Source organism: Budorcas taxicolor, chromosome 11 (assembly GCF_023091745.1).
Source record: "Budorcas taxicolor isolate Tak-1 chromosome 11, Takin1.1, whole genome shotgun sequence".
Taxonomy (NCBI): Eukaryota; Metazoa; Chordata; class Mammalia; order Artiodactyla; family Bovidae; genus Budorcas; species Budorcas taxicolor.
This window is the reverse complement of record NC_068920.1, coordinates 81,606,390-81,615,361: the sequence shown is the minus strand read 5'-3', so window position 1 is coordinate 81,615,361 and position 8,972 is coordinate 81,606,390. Positions and strand designations below refer to the sequence as shown.

The 8,972-nt window shown below is 41.9% G+C and overlaps 1 non-coding gene across 1 annotated transcript; it reads right to left on the bottom strand.

The window, feature by feature from the left end:
- Window positions 1-359: 359 nt before the first annotated feature.
- Window positions 360-466, bottom strand: LOC128057128 (U6 spliceosomal RNA). Its single transcript, XR_008200301.1, has one exon. It is a non-coding gene; the product is annotated as a U6 spliceosomal RNA (small nuclear RNA).
- Between the last annotated feature and the right edge of the window lie 8,506 nt (window positions 467-8,972).

Sequence of the window (8,972 nt, the reverse complement as noted above, 5' to 3'; positions counted from 1 at the left end):
TTTTTCTGGAATTGAGCTGCATAAGTTGCTTGTATATTTTTGAGATTAGTTGTTTGTCAGTTGCTTCATTTGCTATAATTTTCTCCCATTCAGAAGGCTGTCTTTTCACCTTGCTTATATTTTCCTTTGTTGTGCAGAAGCTTTTAATTTTAATTAGATCCCATTTGTTTATTTTTGCTTTTATTTCCAGTATTCTGGGAGGTGGATCATAGAGGATCCTGCTGTGATTTATGTCTGAGAGTGTTTTGCCTATATTCTCCTCTAGGAGTTTTATAGTTTCTGGTCTTACATTTAGATCTTTAATCCATTTTGAGTTTATTTTTGTGTGCGGTGTTAGAAAGTGATCTAGTTTCATTCTTAAAAATATGGAACGCTTCACGAATTTGCATGTCATCCTTGCGCAGGGGCCATGCTAATCTTCTCTGTATCGTTCCAATTTTAGTATATGTGCTGCCGAAGCGAGCACGACCTGGAGATTTTAAATCTGATTTTTTGTGGGAACATGTTCATTACTTTAGTGGACCTCTGATCTGAGGGGTGCAGTCAAGGCTGCCTCTGAGCTATTCCTATTTATCATGGAGTTGTTATCCTTCCTTATAGTGATCTCCATGGCTGTCAGATATTTACTCTTGCTCTCCGTCTCTATAACACTCCATGGGAGGTAAGTTTATTCATGAGCACCATTGTGTAGCAATGGACAAGAAGAAGTCTGAAGGCAAGAGTTCTGGTTCTTTCTGTGGCAATATCCAGCGGTGTACAAGCGATTTGTTGGTCATCACTGCTTTTGGTTTCCTCCTCTGTAGAATAAGATCATTTTTCATGCTCTATTTACTTCATCAGTTTATGAAAAACTGAAAAAAATGAATGTGAAGGTATGTTGACTTGTAAAGACTAAGGAAATGAAAGAGATGCTGGTTATCTTTATTCTGACATCTGCAAGTGCTTGAATGCACGAACCTAACCATCTATCATGATAACACAGAAGGTAGGAAGTAGGTCTACATAATACTCCTTTCACCAGCTTCATATTGTAACAAGAGGCTTTATAACTATCACTGATAATGGAGGATCCCCCAGTAAAGTTTAAAACTTTTCAATATAAACTATAATGTCTATCTGCAAACTGTTCATTGCTGACACACATGATATAAACTTGGCAAACTAGAAGCCTTCCTTCCTTAATTTAGAAACTGATCATACACAGTTCCTGGTTGGTTTGTATAGCACATTTATGTCTGATTTTAAAGTCTAATTTTCATAAAGGATTGCTAAGGGACAAACATTTTTGACTTGTTTTCTTTTTATTTTTCAAAACACAATTGTCATGTAAAGGATTAACTGACTTGGTGTTTTCTGGCTATATTTTGAAAGTCTCTCAAGCTGTAGCCAAGCCCATTTAAACTTTGTTTGCAACAGGAAATGGCTGCCACTTACAAACATTTTCTATGTGTTAAGACTGGGCTAATGCCTACTGTTATTCTGATCCACTGCACGGTCCCATCAGCAACGAGGCTTACAAAGTAAATTGTAAATAGTTTATTTGCAACAAGCATTTCCTGCTGCTAAAGACTTATGAACACCCTGCTTCATATCCTTGAGCAATTTGGAGGTGATTAATCACCACTCCTGTTTAGAGGATGTAAATATAGGCAACAAGGGAAAATGTATTTATTGATATTAATGGGATTTATTTTAGATTTTGTTTTTAAGTGTTCAGTCTCCCTAGCTATGGTGAGACTAGAACTCTCAGACCTTTTGTTACAGGGAAATCTCTTTGTCCTTATCTTCATGCCTTTTTCACACTGTCTCCTCAGTCTGGATGCCCCCACTCCCCTACTATTTCTTTATCTGTCAAAATCCTTTCATAGGCCCTGTTTTGCGATGCCTCATTCCTATCCCCAAACCAACTCCCTCTCCCTGAAGCTCTCATGGCCATGTACTTGTGTCTCTGCATGCTGTTTTGCTTTTTATTTCTTCATCTCATATGGAATGTTATATTTCTTGAAGGACTGTGACCTATGTCATTCAGATTTTTCTCTCTCTCTCCTTAGACAGTGTGGCTCAGTGATAAAGAATCTGCCTGTTATTGCAGGAGATGCAGGAGACACAGATTCAATCCCTGGGTTGGGTAGATACCCAGGAGTAGCAAATGGCTACCCAATCCAGTATTCTTGCCTGGAAAATCCCATGGATAGAGGAGGCTGGCAGGCTACAGCCCATGGGGTTGCAAAGAGTCAGACACAGTTGAGCAACTGAGCACACACACATTCATGCATATGCCAGCACCTACATGGTGTTTGTACATAGTACACACAATAAATGATAGCTGACAGATCATACTAGCTGTAATGTACTCATTCAATAAGCATCTACTAAGCATTTCCTAGGTACTAAGTACTTCCTGGCTTGTGCCAGACTCTGAAATTGGCAAGGGATTCAGTTCAGTTCAGTTCTGTTCAGTCACTCAGTTGTGTCTGACTCTTTGCGACCCCATGGACCGCAGCACGCCAGGCCTCCCTGTCCATCACCAACTCCCAGAGTCCACCCAAACCCATGTCCATTGAGTCGGTGATGCCACCCAACCATCTCATCCTCTGTCGTCCCCTTCTCCTCCTGCCCTCAATCTTTCCCAGCATCAGGGTCTTTTCAAATGAGTCAACAAGGAAAATCAGGCATGGTCTGATGAAGGAGATGGCTGTGTCAACAAAAATGACAACACATTGTGAGAAATGCTCTGATGAAAGCACCCAAAATAATATGGAGACACAAGAGAGGGAGAAACCAGCTCCACTAGGGGGTGTCCCTACAGGCTTCACAGAAAAGACAAGCTTTGAACTTCAACTGAAAGGATGGGAGAAAATCATCAGGTGACAAGGGTGTGGTGGGTGTGAAAGGCATCAAAAGAAAAGGGAATCATTTATGCAAAAGTCATGAAGGTGTGAAAAGGATGATGCTGGGGAAGGGAGTGTGGGGGTCATGTGACCAGAGCCTTGGGAAGATAGTGGTGAGTGTAGGGAGACTGGAGGCTGGCGGCTGGAGAGAGACGGAGCTAGGTGGTGAAATAGTTTCCATGCCTGGCTAAGGCGCTTCCCCTTGACCCAGGAGGCAAGAGATCTGTGTCAGGTTTTGCAGCAGGAGAGAAAATGAATCAGGTCTGGGTTTTAGAATGATCCTGCTGATGGCCGGCAGCTCAAACGACCATCGCTTTTGGCACTTGTTTCCATTTCCTGTCGCTGGCACTTCTGTTCTACCGCACTTCAGGGAATTTAGAGCAAATGAGGGTGAGTTCCCAAAACTGTTAACTCCCTTTAACGTTTCAGTCCAAAGCAGTCACATGCTCAGAATATAAATTTACTTTTGCATACTTTCACGTAGGCAATCACAGTAAAATAAATGTTGCTAATCAGTGTGGGTCTCAAATACTAACAGTGTTTAATTTCTCTCCCCGTTCCCTGTGAAATAGCATTGCCTTTATAAAGAGTCAGAGAGGAAGGGAATGGGGCAAGTGAAATGTATGAATATAGCAATCAGAGTAGTTTAATTAAGTGAAACTCTGCCAGCTGCTGTGAATGTGACCCCACAGCCTTATTTTGTTTATATTTCAAATCATCCTTTCTAAAGAAAGAGAAGAAACATGCCTAGTAAGAATCTTTCTACAATCCCTCACCCCCACCCCATCCATACAGACACCCCCACACACACACACTGTGAAGCAAATGAAATCTAAAAGGAATCATTTCTCAGACCAACAACAGTGAGAGGCAGTGGGAACTGTTGGGAGTGACTCTCTGAGCCTTGCTATCAGCACCTAGAGTGCTTCAGGATCCTGCAGGGAGGGGAGATATCCTAAAGCTTCCAAAAACACAAAGGAAGCAGTGGGGGATGAAGGATGCTCTAATTTTCCACTGGTTCTGCCGTCCTTTGGTCAGTCTTAAAGAGCAAGGAGGGCCTCACTATGAGAGAACCCTAATTTCCTAAATATCATGCTTTTTCAGGACCATACCCTTTAGCAAATAGCCAGTTTCCTTTTTGCAGTCCTTAGAGAGAAAACAATTAGCCTGCTCGTTTTAACTGTTGACTTCTCTCTAGCCAGTGAGAGCAACAGTTCAAATTTGGACTTGAAAGTCAGACCTCCCACGTTCTGATCTTTAATTCATAACTTGCTGTGTGATCTGAGGGCAAATTACTTACCCTCTCTAGGCCTTGAGTCTCTCATCTGTAAAGGAAAGTAAAGAACGCACCCACGCCACAAGTTACCGTGAGGATGAAGTGACGGATGTTGTCGACACTGAATAGGGACCTTATAAATGTTAGTATCATCAGCAAGTATCAACCAAACCTTACTACCTATTACTTCTCATCTAGTAATACTAACTAGTGTGAATTGGCTTATCAAGTTACTTCTAGAAACAGAACTGTAGAATCTTGGTTGTAAAATAAAAAAAGTCAAAGAACATGAAATCCAACTCTTTAGAGAAGGAAACTGAAGTTCAGTGATCTGTCCTGAGTCCCTGCCTTGGTAGTGGTCAAACTGGGACCAGAGCCCAGGGTCCCCAGTTCTAGGTAAATGCCCTGTCTCCCATACCATGTTTCGCTCTGTGAGAAACTACAATCACAGAAGGTCACTGAATAACCTGAGAAGCTGGCGGTCAGTTATACGCTCAGCTCCTAGACTCATCTCTAAAACCAGGACAGTGGCAGGCAAACTGGGTAGCTGGTCGCCTTACTTAAGGCAGACCCTTGATAAGTATTTATGCAGCAGGTGAATGAATGTCTCCTAAGTACCAGTTAAATTCTCTGTAGGAAGGTGCTGGCTTATGCTGGGACAAGAACACACAAGAAAGAGAAAGGGGTGGGGGAGTCCGGCCTTCTATATCAACAATGAGAAGTCTGATTGGCCAGAAAACTGTATCTTCTTTGTTAAAAGGAAAGTCTCTAAAAATGGATCCTTTATGAGAAAAGAAAACTGAGAAGTAAAGACAAATCATGATGAGCTTTGTCTAAAGGAAAAAAACAGGTTAGTCAATAAAACACAGCCACAGTGGTGGGGGTTGGGGTGCTGGCTGGCCCTGGTTCATTTTTTCTTGAGACTGCTCCTTAGCTGGGGACTGGGAACGAGACCAGGACCCTCCCTAAATGTATAGAGGGGCACCTTCCCTGTTTTAGGGCAGGACATGCCACGTATGTACCCCCAATGGCTGCATGGCATGGGAGATGCCAGTAGACAAGTAAGCTTCCAACGTAGAGAACTATCATGGTCTGAGAGATAGAAATGGAAGGACAGGAGGAAACACCACCGGCCAGCCACTTTCAGAATAATTAAAGGATTCTTATACTGTGAGTCACAAGCAGCTTAGAGAGACAGTCAGGAAGCACAAAGCAATATTTCAGGGCCCAAGAATTTGCTGCACATAAACAGCCATCACTCTCCCTCCAAAACAAAAAGGTATTTCCCCGAAATATAGTGCCGCCTTAAACTGGCAAAACAAGTGCCTTCCTGCCATGACTTATGTAAAACTGCATATTAGCAATATGGTTTTTGTTTAGTCGGTGGGTTAAACCCTGAAACATAGAAGATATTCATTCCCTTTTTATTAATAAGAGTTCACTGCACAAACTCCACCTGATGGTGAGAGCTAACGGTCATGCCCACTGGTAATTTCTAAATCGTTTTCAGAAAGTTTCCACTTCCCTCAAATGCTTTTTCAGATGATCTGGGGTAAATTACAGCCCCTGCTCTGTACCTGGGCCTTGTCTTGGACTTGGCAAACAAAAGAGTTCATTCCTGATCTCCCACTGTATTATTCTGACAACAGAATAATGAAACTATTTTGCCTATACTCTCAACACAGCATTGAGGCCCTGACCAGTCTTAGATTGTTCTTACAACTTATCATCTGTAACAGACCCAGGGAAAGAGGAATGGGATACATGCTTTGAGCTCCTAGAAGCTGTGTTTAGGAGCCCAGCAGACAGACTTGCCAAAATCAACCAGACCAACCCTCCAAACACCAGACACGTACAAAGGGACAGAGAGGTTGCTGTCCACCTGGTTCCCTTCCAGTAGCTTTACCTGTTTCTGTTGCCCCTTCATGCAAAAGTTATTCTTGTAGTTGGACCAAGGTCACCAAACCAGGAAGAAATAGATCCACATGATCCATGATGAAATTTGGCAGCAAGTCTGGGATTCCCTTCCCCAACAGGGCTGTGGCTCTGAATGTTTTCAGCATAAAATCAACTAGCTGGGAAAACACCTGTTGTTCATTCCTGCCACTATCAGTAAGAGACTTTTCTGATCTGCCGCTACTGCTTCTCCTGCTGCTTAACTAAATATTCTGAGCAGGGCAAAGTGTAGGCAAAATTTAATAGTAGATGGAGTCTGCCTAAAAGAGTCTCTCCATTTCTCTTTGAGCATGATTTTGGCTATGCCAGTGACCTCCTACTGACTCAAGGGCAACAGGATATCACAAGCTGGGCACCCCAGCTAAAATTGCCACTTCCACGGTAATATGCTCCAGCCCTTTCCAGAACAATGTTCCTTCTTTGGAATTACTTCTCTCTGTCCTATCCTTTTCAGGGCCTTTACAACCATCAAGCCAAAGAATCTTAGTTAATTTAGATGCTAGTAAGGGACTACAAGAAGATCCAACCAGTCCATCCTAAAGGAGATCAGTCCTGGGTGTTCATTGGAAGGACTGATGCTGAGGCTGAAACTCCAATACTTTGGCCACTTCATGAGAAGATTTGACTCACTGGAAAAGACTCTGATGCTGGGAGGGATTGGGGGCAGGAGGAGAAGGGGACGACAGAGGATGAGATGGCTGGATGGCATCACCGACTCGATGCACATGAGTTTGGGTAAACTCCGGGAGTTGGTGATGGACAGGGAGGCCTGGTGTGCTGCGATTCGTGGGGTCACAAAGAGTCAGACATGACACAGTGACTGAACTAAACTGAAGGGATTCTGGTGTATTTGCCTTATAAGTCCTTCACTTTTGTAAAACAAAGAAGTTATGTAATAGTAGAACAAGCATCTCGTTCAAAATGCTCTTCTAAAAGTTACAGAACTGGGATTCAAAGTGGTCTAAGTACAGTTCTCCCACCATTGTAAATAGATGGGGCCACATTCAAAGATAATTTTCTTAAGATGTGCTAACTCTTTTTGATCTGATGTCCTCAGTCTTTCTCTACTAATGCTTTATTTTGATGGATGCAATTGATCAAGAAAGATCTGGTTACTCTTTGCAACATTCTCTGGTAGAACTCTACTCTCTGAAGGAGACCCATGATGTAAAATAGTACCACACAGCTTCAACTGCCTTTTTCCTGAGGATCAGTCACTATACTGTGACAGCTCTGAACAAGAATTATCTACTATATCTGCTTGTGTATACTTCTCTAGATCATATCCCAAAATACAAACAAGCCTAAGGGCTCTTGAGGACATTTCCAGTCAACTGAACTGAACATTTCACAGACTGTCAAATGAAATTGAGAGATTTCAGAACAATTTGAATAAATAATCCTAGATAAATAATTCCTGGCTCCCTGAACCATGATGGTAGAACAGGATGATTCTGCTTTCTCTCCAGCTCCTCAAGGCTTTGTCTTAGCCCATAGAGTCCCAACAGCTGTATGCCAAACTGTTAATGTTGAAAATGCTGCCCTGTGTTTTAGTTGGGAAGAAGTTCTGGAAATTTAGCAACTGCAGTTGTGTGGAATAGAAAGCAGAATTTGTCTTAAGAGAGTTTGGGGAAATTTTATCAGTAAGCTTATTTTTGGGAACAGGTTGTTATGGTGACTTTTTCCCCCTCTGGATACAAAGTCCTAATGAATTACTTCTTAGGAAAAGGGGCAGAAGAATTGGGTAAGTGATAGGAAAACTATTCTGTAACTATTTATTTTCTCTTCTTATAACTCCACTTCAGACTTTCTTCACTTCTCTTTCATTAAAGATAGGAAAGTTATTTTATAAATCTAAAATATTTTTGAATATTTCTTAGCTCTCCTTCAATGATTATGCAAAATATGAAAATGCTGCATAAATTGTCCAGAAGTCAGGGCTAAGAAAGACTCCGATTGGTATCAGAATTTATTATAAAATACAAGTCAAGAGACCAAGAGCTTAGAACAAAAATGAGCGGTGAGGTGAAGAGTGTCGATGGGTTGCCATGATTATAAGCAAGCAAAAGATATAAGGATCAAAGGGTCAAGTGTAAGAGGAAGGAATGAGAAGGTCCCATGGGTCAGGGCAGATAAGGTCAGGAGTCAACAGGTCAAGTCCATCCAAGGAATGGCCCTAGGAAACAGAGAGCCTTCCACGTGGACCTTCCTCTGGGTCAAAGCTCCATTCTACTTTATTTATAAATCATCGCTACATAGAAACATGTCTGGGAGTGAATCCAATAAGCAAACAGGTATTTCTAATAAAGGAGAAAAGGAAACAAAAATTAATGAACCCCAAATGCATACCAAACATTTTTTTTAATTAAATTTTTATTTTTACTTTATTTTATTTAACAATACTGTATTGGTTTTGCCATACATTGACACGAATCCACCACGGGTGTACATGCGTCACATACTTGATTTTCACAATTCTTTGAGAGAGAATGTATGTCATGTTTCAAGATTGCCTCTCACCTTTGATCATGTTGTTATGTTTAGGCAGTTCCCTGTCTTGTGAGTTCTGCATCCCTAAAGTCATCAGAAAATTTGCTTTCCCAGAGACCTCAGCATCAGAACAAAGGCATGATGCCTAGGATCTGCCACTGAGATGCTCCCAGGCAACAGTTTAATCAGAAAAGATGAACCACAATAAGGAGGCAATGCCTGGGACCCATTTGCTGGCAAGGATGATAGCAGACACATCCAGTCTTCTGGGGTACCAGTTGTCGTAAGGTCAGTTTCTGGCCCAGAAGTATTAGTGCTAGCAAAGCTGCAGTAGAGCCTGTGTTCCTGGCAGCCATTCT